We start from the raw sequence: 13,595 nt of genomic DNA, 5'->3' as shown, positions 1-13,595 counted from the left end.
ACCATTCCCCTTAGGTCGAGAACCTCCCGTATCCCCCTGGCGTGGATAACAAGAGACACGAGCACCTACGTCTTGTTAATTTGAGTGACATACGGGTCACTTACGGCTTGAATCGTTCCCCTTAGATCGAGAACCTCTTGTATCCCCCTGATGTGGATAGCAAGAGACATGCCACCTACTTATACTTGTCATGGTCTTGTCGTATACATAAGTTAAACATGTACATACTTGATTGTTTACCTCGGAACCTTAATCGAACCGATTAGTGGTAAACTCTTACTTGTTCTAGCTTATACGTTCTTATTCTTAGTGGAGAGATTGACTAATCAATCCATGGCTTAATGTGCTAACTAAACATACATGATCATATGCGAAGAGATTACACTTCGCGTCTTAACATCCTAAGGATTCTTGCTTAACTTGCTAGTTCTCGACAACTAGTCGAGGCTCTAGTTCATTCCCGCATTAGACATTGATTGCTACTCGTTACACTCATGCCATAATTCTCTTACGCCATGCTTAATTATACACTACAAATACTTGTTAAATGATCAAGAAAACATGTTTAAAAACCATGCCTTGGAATCATGTATTGAGGGGTTTATTTTATAAAAAGACTACTTGAAGAAACTTGAGCCGGGACATGCCAACAATACGTGGGACGAACAAACAGAGCACTGTGCCCTGTTCACTCGCCTCGCGAGTAAGCTTGCTTGCCGTGGCGAGTAGCTGCTCGCAGTTGCGAGCTGGGGGCGAGTGGTACCCTCTGTTCGGCCTTCTAGCTCGCGGTGGCGAGTAATAGCTCGCCGTGGCGAGTAATGACAGTCCAGAACATGCAAAAGTGGTATTTTAAGCCCAAAAACCTCAATACAAAACATCCCAAGGCATATCATGGTACTAGAAGTCATATGGAACTTGTAAAACAACCATTGACAAAGTATTCACAAGTATAAAGATGCGTGGCATGAAAATGGGTAACTTTCTACACATAAACCCTAGAAAAGTTATATAGTTTTTCCTTACAAGCTTAAACACATAATACCAAGGGTGGGAACTATCTAAGGAACTCACCTTGCAAGTTCTTAAAGCAATGCCAAGCCTCAAGCTCAAGCAAGCATCATCTTCCCTTTATAACCAACCCTAGCTTGTTTTCCTTGTTTCCAAAGCTTCCAAAAGTCACCATCCTCACTTTAGTTCTTCAACCCAAGCCCTTTTCATGTTCAAGCAACCAAACCTTAGTTCTTTAATCAAGAACCAAACCCTAATTCAATGGAGAGAAGGAAAAGTTGAGAATCAAACAAAATCTAAGCTTCCTTAAGCTTATGAGACCATAAAGAAACATAGTCTAGAAACTTACCAAGAAATAGGATGAAGATTTAGGAAGGATTGGTAGAGGAAAAGAGAAAGACAACTCACCCCAAGCTTCATATGATTATGGGGTCTTGAAAGATCATATGGTGAATGTAACGCCCACTTTTTCATAATTAATAATTAAGCGATTTATGGTTTTTATTAGAATAATATGTGAATTATTATATATATATATATATATATATATATATATATATATATATATATATTGGTAGAAGATATGTTAATAATATAAGTATTTTCTTAAGTGGGGAAGGAATATTGTTATTAGTAGAAATAATTAAATTAATAGGGGAAAGAGTAAGTTGTGGTGAGAAGAGCAATTAGGGAAAGAATAAAAGTCTGTAATTGGGAGAGAAAATTAGAATGCTTACAACATAGAAAAGAAGAGAGAAAGAGGAGAAGTCAGAGAGAACCCTAAAGAACGAAGAACGCGGCTATTGGATTTCAGAAACATAATCTAAGGTAAGGGTGAGACTAACTCTCATTATTAACAAGTTTTGATTCATAGGAAGTAGTCAATTGTTGTAGGTTTAAGGGATTGGGATTAGGTCCAAAAATCATTAAAATTGGAAGATTTAAGTGAATTGTTATGTAATTTGATGTAGACAGATGTTAATTAGTCATAGAACACGTTTAGATGTCGATTGGTGATGAATTAGAGGGCTGGGAGGTGAGAATTCGTGTGCTGAGATGAGAGATGAGAGCTGCGACAGAACCCTGTTCTGTCATCGCTCGCAGCTGCGAGTGATCCTACTCGCAACTGCGAGTAACCCCTTAGCTCGCAACTGCGAGCAATGTTGTACGCCACTGCGAGCTTCCCCGTTGAGCTCGCCAATGCGAGTTGTTTAGCTCGCCACTGCGAGTTAGTGCAGTACAGACCTGATGTTGTGCGAAATTGTGTCTTTTCGCCCGTATCTTTGATGAATTAGTTTCTGATGTTATATTAGTGATGATGCTGCTAATTATGATGTTCCAGTGATGCTGTTTTGATGTAATGAGTTTTTGTGAATTATTTGTTAATTAATTTAACATTAAAAATGAAGATTGTTGCATTTAGAGTCGAGTTGTTGCATAGTCGGCGATGGGGGCTTAATGCCTGACAGGTTCTTATGACCTTAGCGATGGGGGCTTAATGCCCGACGGTCCAAATATGACCTTAGCGATGGGGGCTTAATGCCCTGGTGGTACCACATGCATGTTGATGTTGTCTAAGTTGTTGTTGATGTTGTTGTTGCATTGTAAAGTCATCATTAATTATAATAAATGATGAATGCTGTGATGATGTTGTTGCCTTGTTGCTGTGGATGCTGTCATAATAATTATAATGATGTTAAATGATGATATTAATGTTAGATATATGTTGTTGATTATCTTTTATGAATTATTATTTGTTTTTAATGAATGTGAAATCTCACCCCTTCTGCATATATGTTGCCTCGACCGTGGGTAATGTGCAGGTAATAAAGACTAGCTGTGTTCGTGAGTAGACTCCTCACATCATGTCGTCTAGGATGCTCTGATACGTAACGGGATGGGGATTGTCTGATGCTTGTTTTCCTTGTTACGTATTTTATTCAATAAATGTTGAACATTTTATGAAGGCTATTTGAGATGTTAAGTTGTGGCCTTTTATGCCAAAGATTTTATGTGACGTTGTGAACTAAATTTCCGCTGCTTTTGACTATTGAATTTTATAAAGACAGGTTGATTAAATAAATAGTATTCTCCATTATTATATTTGTTGTTAAATGATGTATTGATGTATGTGATGCTCTGTTATGTTGATAAACTCTGATAATTTTTATGAAATTTTTAAGTCGGGAAAACGGGGCGTTACAGTGAAGCCTTGCCATGGATGGAAGAAGTTGGAAAGGATAGAGGGAAAGAAAGAGAGAAGGAGGCGTGGGAGTAGAGAGAAGGGAAAGCAATTTTTCGAACTTGCATGATGTGTTTCATGTATCGCAACTTCAGAAGTATGTGCCGGATCCATCTCATGTGATTCCAAGATATGATGTGCAGGTAAGGGATAACTTTACAATCGAGACCCTACCGGTGAGAATAGAGGATAGAGAAGTGAAGAGGCTTAGAGGCAAGGAGATACCTCTTGTGAAGGTTGTTTGGGAAGGAGCAGCCGGTGAAAGTTTGACTTGGGAGTTGGAGAGTAAGATGCGGGAATCTTACCCAGAGTTGTTTGAACAGGGTACGTTTACGATGACGTAAATATTCTAATTGGGGGAGAGTTGTAACGTCCACTTTTTCATAATTAATATTTAAGTGATTTATGGTTTTTATTAGAATAATATGTGAATTATTATATATATATATATATATATATATATATATATATTGGTAGAAGATATATTAATAATATAAGTATTTTCTTAAGTGGGGAAGGAATATTGTTATTAGTAGAAATAATTAAATTAATAGGGGAAAGAGTAAGTTGTGGTGAGAAGAGAAATTAGGGAAAGAATAAAAGTCTGTAATTGGGAGAGAAAAATAGAACGCTTACAACAGAGAAAAGAAGAGAGAAAGAGGAGAAGTCAGAGAGAACCCTAAAGGACGAAGAACGCGGCTATTGGATTTCAGAAACATAATCTAAGGTAAGGGTGAGACTAACTCTCATTATTAACAAGTTTTGATTCATAGGAAGTAGTCAATTGTTGTAGGTTTAAGGGATTGGGATTAGGTCCAAAAATCATTAAAATTGGAAGATTTAAGTGAATTGTTATGTAATTTGATGTAGACAGATGTTAATTAGTCATAGAACACGTTTAGATGTCGATTGGTCTTGAATTAGAGGGCTGGGAGGTGAGAATTTATGTGCTGAAATGAGAGATGAGAGCTGCGACAGAACCCTGTTCTGTCATCGCTCGCAGCTGCGAGTGATCCTACTCGCAACTGCGAGTAACCCCTTAGCTCGCAAATGCGAGCAATGTTGTACGCCACTGCGAGCTTCCCCGTTGAGCTCGCCAATGCGAGTTGTTTAGCTCGCCACTGCGAGTTAGTGCAGTACAGACCTGATGTTGTGCGAAATTATGTCTTTTCGCCCGTATCTTTGATGAATTAGTTTCTGATGTTATATTAGTGATGATGCTGCTAATTATGATGTTCCAGTGATGCTGTTTTGATGTAATGAGTTTTTGTGAATTATTTGTTAATTAATTTAACATTAAAAATGAAGATTGTTGCATTTAGAGTCGAGTTGTTGCATAGTCGGCGATGGGGGCTTAATGCCTGACAGGTTCTTATGACCTTAGCGATGGGGGCTTAATGCCCGACGGTCCAAATATGACCTTAGCGATGGGGGCTTAATGCCCTGGTGGTACCACATGCATGTTGATGTTGTCTAAGTTGTTGTTGATGTTGTTGTTGCATTGTAAAGTCATCATTAATTATAATAAATGATGAATGCTGTGATGATGTTGTTGCCTTGTTGCTGTGGATGCTGTCACAATAATTATAATGATGTTAAATGATGATATTAATGTTAGATATATGTTGTTGATTATCTTTTATGAATTATTATTTGTTTTTAATGAATGTGAAATCTCACCCCTTCTGCGTATATGTTGCCTCGACCGTGGATAATGTGCAGGTAATAAAGACTAGCTGTGTTCGTGAGTAGACTCCTCACATCGTGTCGTCTAGGATGCTCTGATACGTAACGGGATGGGGATTGTCTGATGCTTGTTTTCCTTGTTACGTATTTTATTCAATAAATGTTGAACATTTTATGAAGGCTATTTGAGATGTTAAGTTGTGGCCTTTTATGCCAAAGATTTTATGTGACGTTGTGAACTAAATTTCCGCTTCTTTTGACTATTGAATTTTATAAAGACAGGTTGATTAAATAAATAGTATTCTCCATTATTATATTTGTTGTTAAATGATGTATTGATGTATGTGATGCTCCGTTATGTTGATAAACTCTGATAATTTTTATGAAATTTTTAAGTCGGGAAAACGGGGCGTTACAATTGGTATCAGAGCAGGTCGGTCCGTCCGGCCAAGTAGTGAGTCAAGTTGTGTCATTTTAGCAATTGGAATACCATTATTATGGTATTCTAAACGTTGTGTGTTGTGCAGTAAGGAAGAGTAGACCTGGAGGCTGCAAACCTTATCTGTTACAAGAGGACTAGAATGGCTGGAAGAAATGATGCTGCAATTGCTGCTGCTTTGGAAGCTGTAGCCCAAGCTGTAGGACAACAACCAAATGCTGGTGCTGGTGTTAATGCTGACGTAAGGATGTTGGAGGCCTTTATGAGAAATCATCCTCCCACTTTCAAAGGAAGGTACGACCCTGATGGAGCACAGGCATGGCTCAAGGAGATTGAGAGGGTGTTCAGGGTTATGCAATGTACTGATGATCAGAAGGTACGTTTTGGTACGCACATGCCATCTGAGGAGGCTGATGACTGATGGGTGAGTCTTTTACCTGAATTAGAGCAAGGTGGTGCGGCTATTACTTGGGCTGTGTTTAAGGGAGAGTTCCTAAACAGATATTTCCCTGAAGATGTTCGTGGAAGGAAAGAGGTCGAGTTCCTTAAGCTGAAGCAAGGAAACATGTCGGTGACAGAGTATGCGGCAAAGTTTGTGGAGCTGGCTCAGTTCTATCCACACTATACTGGAGACAATGCTGAGTTTTCTAAATGTATCAAGTTTGAGAATGGTTTGCGTCCTGATATTAAGCGAGCCATTGGTTACCAACAGATCCGTGACTTTTCTGTGTTGGTGAGCAGGTGCAGAATCTATGAAGATGATTCGAAGGCTCATTATAAGATTATGAATGAGAGAAAGGGTAAGCAGCAACAGAATCGTGGGAAGCCTTATAGTACTCCAGCTGATAAGGGCAAGCAAAGAGTGAATGATGAGAGGAAGCCTAAGAAGAATGAGACTCCTGCTGGGATTGTTTGTTACAAATGTGGAGAAAAAGGTCACAAGAGTAATGCTTGTGGTGCTACTGAGGGGAGAGGGTGCTATCGTTGTGGTGTCAAAGGGAATACAGTTGCAGAATGCAAGCACGATGACACTATTTGTTTCAATTGCGGTGGGAAAGGACATATTTCTGCTCAGTGTACTGAACCAAAGAAGACCCCGGCCAGAGGTAAGGTTTTTGCTTTGACTGGCACTCAGACTGAGAATGAGGATCGTTTGATCAGAGGTACTTGCTATATCAATGACACTCCTTTAGTTGCTATTATTGATACTGGTGCTACACATTGTTTTGTTTCTTTTGATTGTGTTTCTAAGTTGGGCCTTTCTATGTCTGATATGAATGGAGAAATGGTTGTCGAAACTCCAGCTAAGGGTTCGGTGACCACTTCTCTCGTCTGTTTACGTTGTCCTCTGTCTATGTTCGATCGTGATTTTGAGATTGATTTAGTATGTCTACCTTTGAGTGGAATGGATGTGATTCTTGGTATGAACTGGTTAGAGTACAACCATGTCCTCATTAATTGTTTTAGTAAGTCGGTGCGTTTCTCTTCTGCTGAAGAGGAAAGCGGAGCGGAGTTTTTGTCTACTAAGCAGCTGAAGCAGCTAGAACGCGATGGAATCCTGATGTTTTCCTTGATGGCATCCTTATCTTTGGAGAATCAAGCAGTGATCGATAAGTTACAAGTAGTGTGCGATTTCCCTGAAGTTTTTCCTGATGAAATTCCTGATGTGCCACCAGAAAGAGAAGTTGAATTTTCTATTGATCTTGTTCCGGGAACGAAGCCTGTGTCTATGGCACCTTACCGTATGTCAGCTTCTGAGTTGGTTGAGTTGAAGAAACAGTTAGAAGATCTACTTGACAAGAAGTTTATTAGACCAAGTGTTTCACCTTGGGGAGCTCCAGTGTTGCTGGTTAAGAAGAAAGACGGCAGTATGAGGTTGTGTATTGATTATCGACAGTTGAACAAAGTAACTATAAAGAATAGGTATCCACTTCCAAGAATTGATGACTTGATGGATCAGTTAGTGGGTGCACGTGTGTTCAGCAAGATTGACTTGAGGTCGGGTTATCACCAGATTAAAGTAAGAGATGAAGATATGCAGAAGACGGCTTTTAGGACGCAATATGGACATTATGAATATAAGGTGATGCCTTTTGGTGTTAGTAATGCACCTGGCGTATTTATGGAGTATATGAATCGCATTTTTCATGCATTTTTGGATCGCTTCGTGGTTGTGTTCATTGATGATATTCTGATTTATTCTAAGACGGAGGAAGAACATGCTGAGCATTTGAAGATTGTCTTGCAAGTGCTAAAAGAAAAGAAGTTGTATGCTAAATTGTCTAAGTGCGAGTTCTGGTTGAAGGAAGTAAGTTTTCTTGGCCATGTTGTTTCTGGTAGTGGTATTGCAGTTGATCCATCTAAAGTTGAAGCGGTATCACAATGGGAGACTCCGAGGTCAGTTACAGAGATTAAAAGCTTTTTGGGTTTAGCGGGTTACTACCGAAGATTTATTGAAGGATTTTCTAAGTTAGCACTTCCGTTAACGCAGTTGACGTGTAAAGGTAAAACCTTTGTGTGGGATATTCATTGCGAGAACAGTTTTAATGAGTTAAAGAAGCGTTTGACGACGGCTCCGATTTTGATCTTACCGAAACCTGATGAACCTTTTGTAGTGTATTGTGATGCGTCCAAGTTGGGCTTAGGAGGTGTACTTATGCAAGATGGTAAGGTGGTTGCATATGCATCAAGATAGTTGAGAACTCATGAACAAAACTACCCTACTCATGATCTTGAATTAGCTGCAGTTGTATTTGCACTTAAGATTTGGAGACATTACTTGTATGGTTCGAGATTTGAGGTGTTTAGTGATCACAAGAGCTTGAAGTACTTGTTTGATCAGAAGGAATTGAATATGAGACAGCGAAGGTGGCTCGAATTGTTGAAAGATTATGACTTTAGTTTGAATTATCATCCGGGTAAAGCCAATGTTGTTGTAGATGCCTTAAGTAGGAAGACTTTACACTTGTCGGCAATGATGGTTAGAGAGATGGAATTGCTTGAACAGTTCAGAGACTTGAGTTTAGTTTGTGAAATGTCGCCAAGGAGTGTGAAATTGGGGATGTTAAAGATCAACAATGAATTTCTGGATAGTATCAGAGAGGCGCAGAAAGTGGATGTGAAGTTGGTGGATTTAATGGTTGCAATCGATCCTGCTGTAGACAGTGACTTTAAGGTTGATGACCAAGGGGTGTTGAGGCTTCGAGGAAGAATTTGTATTCCTGATAATGATCAGATGAAGAAGATGATCCTTGAAGAAGGCCATAGAAGCAGTTTGAGTATTCATCCAAGAGCTGCTAAAATGTATCAAGATTTGAAGAAAATATTTTGGTGGTCTGGTTTGAAGCGCGACGTGGCACAATTTGTGTATGCATGTTTGACTTGTCAGAAGTCGAAAGTTGAGCATCAGAAACCTGCTGGGTTATTGACACCGCTAGAGATTCCGGAATGGAAATGGGATAGTATATCCATGGATTTTGTGACGAGTTTGCCGAATACCAACAAAGGGAATGATGCAATTTGGGTGATCGTAGATAGATTGACGAAGTCGGCTCATTTCATTCCGATTAATATTACTTTTCCTGTGTCCTAGTTAGTAGAGATTTATGTTAGAGATGTTGTGAAACTACATGGTGTCCCATCAAGCATTGTGTCGGATAGAGATCTGAGGTTTACATCGAGGTTCTGGAAGAGTTTGCATGAGGCCTTGGGCACTAATTTGAAGTTAAGTTCAGCGTACCACCCGCAGACGGATGGACAATCGGAAAGGACAATTCAGTCGCTGGAGGATTTATTGAGAGTTTGTGTGCTTGAGCAAGGTGGAACTTGGGATAGTTATCTACCTCTGATAGAGTTCACGTACAACAACAGTTACCATGCTAGTATTGGAATGGCACCCTTCGAAGCATTGTATGGTCGGAGATGCAGAACTCCGTTGTGTTGGTTTGAATCCGGTGAGAGTGTGGTATTGGGACCAGAACTTGTCCAACAGACTACCGAGAAGGTGAAGTTAATTAGAGAAAAGATGAAAGAGTCACATGATAGACATAAAAGTTATCATGATAAGCGCAGGAAGGATCTTGAGTTTCAAGAAGGAGACCATGTGTTTTTGAGAGTCACTCCGGTGACGGGTGTAGTCAAAGAAGTTGACTCCGAGGTTTATTGGTCCGTATCAGATTTCAGAAAGGGTCGGAACGGTTGCTTATAGGGTGGGTTTGCCACCACATCTTTCGAACTTGCATGATGTGTTTCATGTATCGCAACTTCAGAAGTATGTGCCGGATCCATCTCATGTGATTCCAAGATATGATGTGCAGGTAAGGGATAACTTTACAATCGAGACCCTACCGGTGAGAATAGAGGATAGAGAAGTGAAGAGGCTTAGAGGCAAGGAGATACCTCTTGTGAAGGTTGATTGGGAAGGAGCAGCCGGTGAAAGTTTGACTTGGGAGTTGGAGAGTAAGATGCGGGAATCTTACCCAGAGTTGTTTGAACAGGGTACGTTTACGATGACGTAAATATTCTAATTGGGGGAGAGTTGTAACGTCCACTTTTTCATAATTAATATTTAAGTGATTTATGGTTTTTATTAGAATAATATGTGAATTATTATATATATATTGGTAGAAGATATGTTAATAATATAAGTATTTTCTTAAGTGGGGAAGGAATATTGTTATTAGTAGAAATAATTAAATTAATAGGGGAAAGAGTAAGTTGTGGTGAGAAGAGAAATTAGGGAAAGAATAAAAGTCTGTAATTGGGAGAGAAAATTAGAACGCTTACAACAGAGAAAAGAAGAGAGAAAGAGGAGAAGTCAGAGAGAACCCTAAAGGACGAAGAACGCGGCTATTGGATTTCAGAAACATAATCTAAGGTAAGGGTGAGACTAACTCTCATTATTAACAAGTTTTGATTCATAGGAAGTAGTCAATTGTTGTAGGTTTAAGGGATTGGGATTAGGCCCAAAAATCATTAAAATTGGAAGATTTAAGTGAATTGTTATGTAATTTGATGTAGACAGATGTTAATTAGTCATAGAACACGTTTAGATGTCGATTGGTCTTGAATTAGAGGGCTGGGAGGTGAGAATTTATGTGCTGAAATGAGAGATGAGAGCTGCGACAGAACCCTGTTCTGTCATCGCTCGCAGCTGCGAGTGATCCTACTCGCAACTGCGAGTAACCCCTTAGATCGCAACTGCGAGCAATGTTGTACGCCACTGCCAGCTTCCCCGTTGAGCTCGCCATTGCGAGTTGTTTAGCTCGCCACTGCGAGTTAGTGCAGTACAGACCTGATGTTGTGCGAAATTGTGTCTTTTCGCCCGTATCTTTGATGAATTAGTTTCTGATGTTATATTAGTGATGATGCTGCTAATTATGATGTTCCAGTGATGCTGTTTTAATGTAATGAGTTTTTGTGAATTATTTGTTAATTAATTTAACATTAAAAATGAAGATTGTTGCATTTAGAGTCGAGTTGTTGCATAGTCGGCGATGGGGGCTTATTGCCTGACAGATTCTTATGACCTTAGCGATGGGGGCTTAATGCCCGACGGTCCAAATATGACCTTAGCGATGGGGGCTTAATGCCCTGATGGTACCACATGCATGTTGATGTTGTCTTTGTTGTTGTTGATGTTGTTGTTGCATTGTAGAGTCATCATAAATTATAATAAGATGAATGTTGTGATGATGTTGCTGCCTTGTTGCTGTTGATGCTGTCACAATAATTATAATGATGTTAAATGATGATATTAATGTTAGATATATGTTGTTGATTATCTTTTATGAATTATTATTTGTTTTTAATGAATGTGAAATCTCACCCCTTCTGCATATATGTTGCCTCGACCGTGGGTAATGTGCAGGTAATAAAGACTAGCTGTGTTCGTGAGTAGACTCCTCACATCATGTCGTCTAGGATGCTCTGATACGTAACGGGATGGGGATTGTCTGATGCTTGTTTTCCTTGTTACGTATTTTATTCAATAAATGTTGAACATTTTATGAAGGCTATTTGAGATGTTAAGTTGTGGCCTTTTATGCCAAAGATTTTATGTGACGTTGTGAACTAAATTTCCGCTGCTTTTGACTATTGAATTTTATAAAGACAGGTTGATTAAATAAATAGTATTCTCCATTATTATATTTGTTGTTAAATGATGTATTGATGTATGTGATGCTCTGTTATGTTGATAAACTCTGATAATTTTTATGAAATTTTTAAGTCGGGAAAACGGGGCGTTACAGTGAAGCCTTGCCATGGATGGAAGAAGTTGGAAAGGATAGAGGGAAAGAAAGAGAGAAGGAGGCGTGGGAGTAGAGAGAAGGGAAAGCAATTTTTCCCAAATCCAACCCTAGAGAGAGAAAGGAATAAAGATTATGAAGATATTTGGCCCCAAAACAATTAAATACTCCCTTGACGTGAAATTACCAAAATACCCTTTGTCTTAAGCGTGTTAAATACGACTCTGAGACTTAACTCGTATTTGACTGCCATCACTTAATAATATTCTCCATAAACTTACTTTCCTTTATATTAATCTTATGGCACGATCGACGGTAATATTCCGACACTGACAGGCGGGATATTACATTAACCTAATTTTTTCCCTCCTTATTTATTAATTTTGTTTAGTCTTCCTTATCTCAAATTATTATTTTCTTTTATTATGATTTTCCTATATACTTTTGTTGTAGGGACGATATGTGTTATAGTAAAAAAATGAAAATGTACTAAATTTTGTGCGCAACTTTGAGGCATATCAAAGGAAGTGGTGAAGAGACAATAAAAAGAGGATAATATTTATGGTCACTCACCAAAAGAGAACTGTATACCTTTGAATATGTACTTTGGGAGCTTTCATGTTTTCCATATATTAATTTGATGCTTTTGTTTTTGTTTTGTTTTTCTTTTATTTTAATTTCACGATTCCACCTCTCTTCTACTTCACATGTTTTTGAATTGAAAGTATGACGAATATTACATGTAACTTATTGTTTATTATTTATAAATTGAACTCACAACTAATATAATAGACATTCGTACCAATATATTTTTTTTTAAGAAATTCGTACCAATATATTAAAAACTCTATGTTTAAAGTATATCTACTATTAAACATAACTGTATAAATATTAACGGTTCTTTCTTCTTCGGGTAGAGGTCTAGTTGTAACCTAAGCAGCGTGGTTCTTTCTTCTACTTTCCTTTTTGTGGTATATTATTCCTCGGTTAACTTTTTGTGGTATATTATTCCTCGGTTAATTTTGAGAAGTGTCGTTTCACCGCAGATTTAACATTTATATTTAGAGTAAATTACACTCACCTCCTTTAAAGATGCTTGAATTACACTTCCCTCCTCTCTTGTGTTCAAATATACACTCTCCTCCTTTAAAAAGTAAAATCTATGCTCCCTTCCCTTATAAAATGCTTGAATTACAACTCTCTCCCTTAATAATTAAATAAGCACTACACTTTAATCTATTTTAACATAAATAAATATTTTTCTTGTTAAAAAAAACATAAATAAATATTTTTATGATATATACTAATTTTGAACCACCATTTAAGAAAAATAAATTCATTTCTTTATGATTTAAATGTCAATGATAACTAATTTTATTATTTATAGTATAAAATTAACTTTTAAATAACCATACTTTATGGTCTTTGGTAGTTTTTCACATATTTTATTTTTATCTTTGGTTGTTTTATATTTTATAATAGGGTTTAAAACTATATGTTAATTAAATTTTGATTATAATAGGGTTTAAAAATATATTTATACTAGGGTTTAAAACTATATGTTAATTATTTTCACATATTTGATTATATTAAAATAGACCCGCAATACTATTTATTTCGATGTGTGTTAGATTATTTTTTTTGCCAGATTATTAGAAATTAAAAATATATCGAGGGGGTAAATTGTAGATTTTAACTTAAGAGGGGGGGGGGGGGGGGGGGGGGGGGATGTAATTCAAGATTCTTTTAGGGGAGGAGAGTGAAATATTTTTTTAATATGTTTTAAATAAGAGGAGAGAAAAGTGTACATTTTAACATAAGATGGAAGGAGAGTATAATTCAATCATCTTTGATGGGAGGGAAGTGTAATTTACTCTTATATTTAAGGATATGATTTCTCACTTATATCTTTTGTCAATTACTCTAATCTTTTTCGATAAAACTAATCAATGTTATCTATTTAAAAAACTAA

General features: G+C 37.6%; 1 pseudogene; it reads left to right on the top strand.

The window, feature by feature from the left end:
- The first annotated feature begins 5,517 nt into the window (after positions 1-5,517).
- LOC146935117 (uncharacterized) lies at positions 5,518-11,699 on the top strand (annotated as a pseudogene).
- Positions 11,700-13,595: the final 1,896 nt, after the last annotated feature.

This window comes from Medicago sativa, chromosome 3 (assembly GCF_051527215.1).
Source record: "Medicago sativa cultivar Bolivia chromosome 3, Bolivia_mono, whole genome shotgun sequence".
Lineage (NCBI taxonomy): Eukaryota > Viridiplantae > Streptophyta > Magnoliopsida > Fabales > Fabaceae > Medicago > Medicago sativa.
The sequence above is the reverse complement of the archived record's forward strand: the minus strand, read 5'-3'. Positions and strand labels throughout refer to the sequence as shown.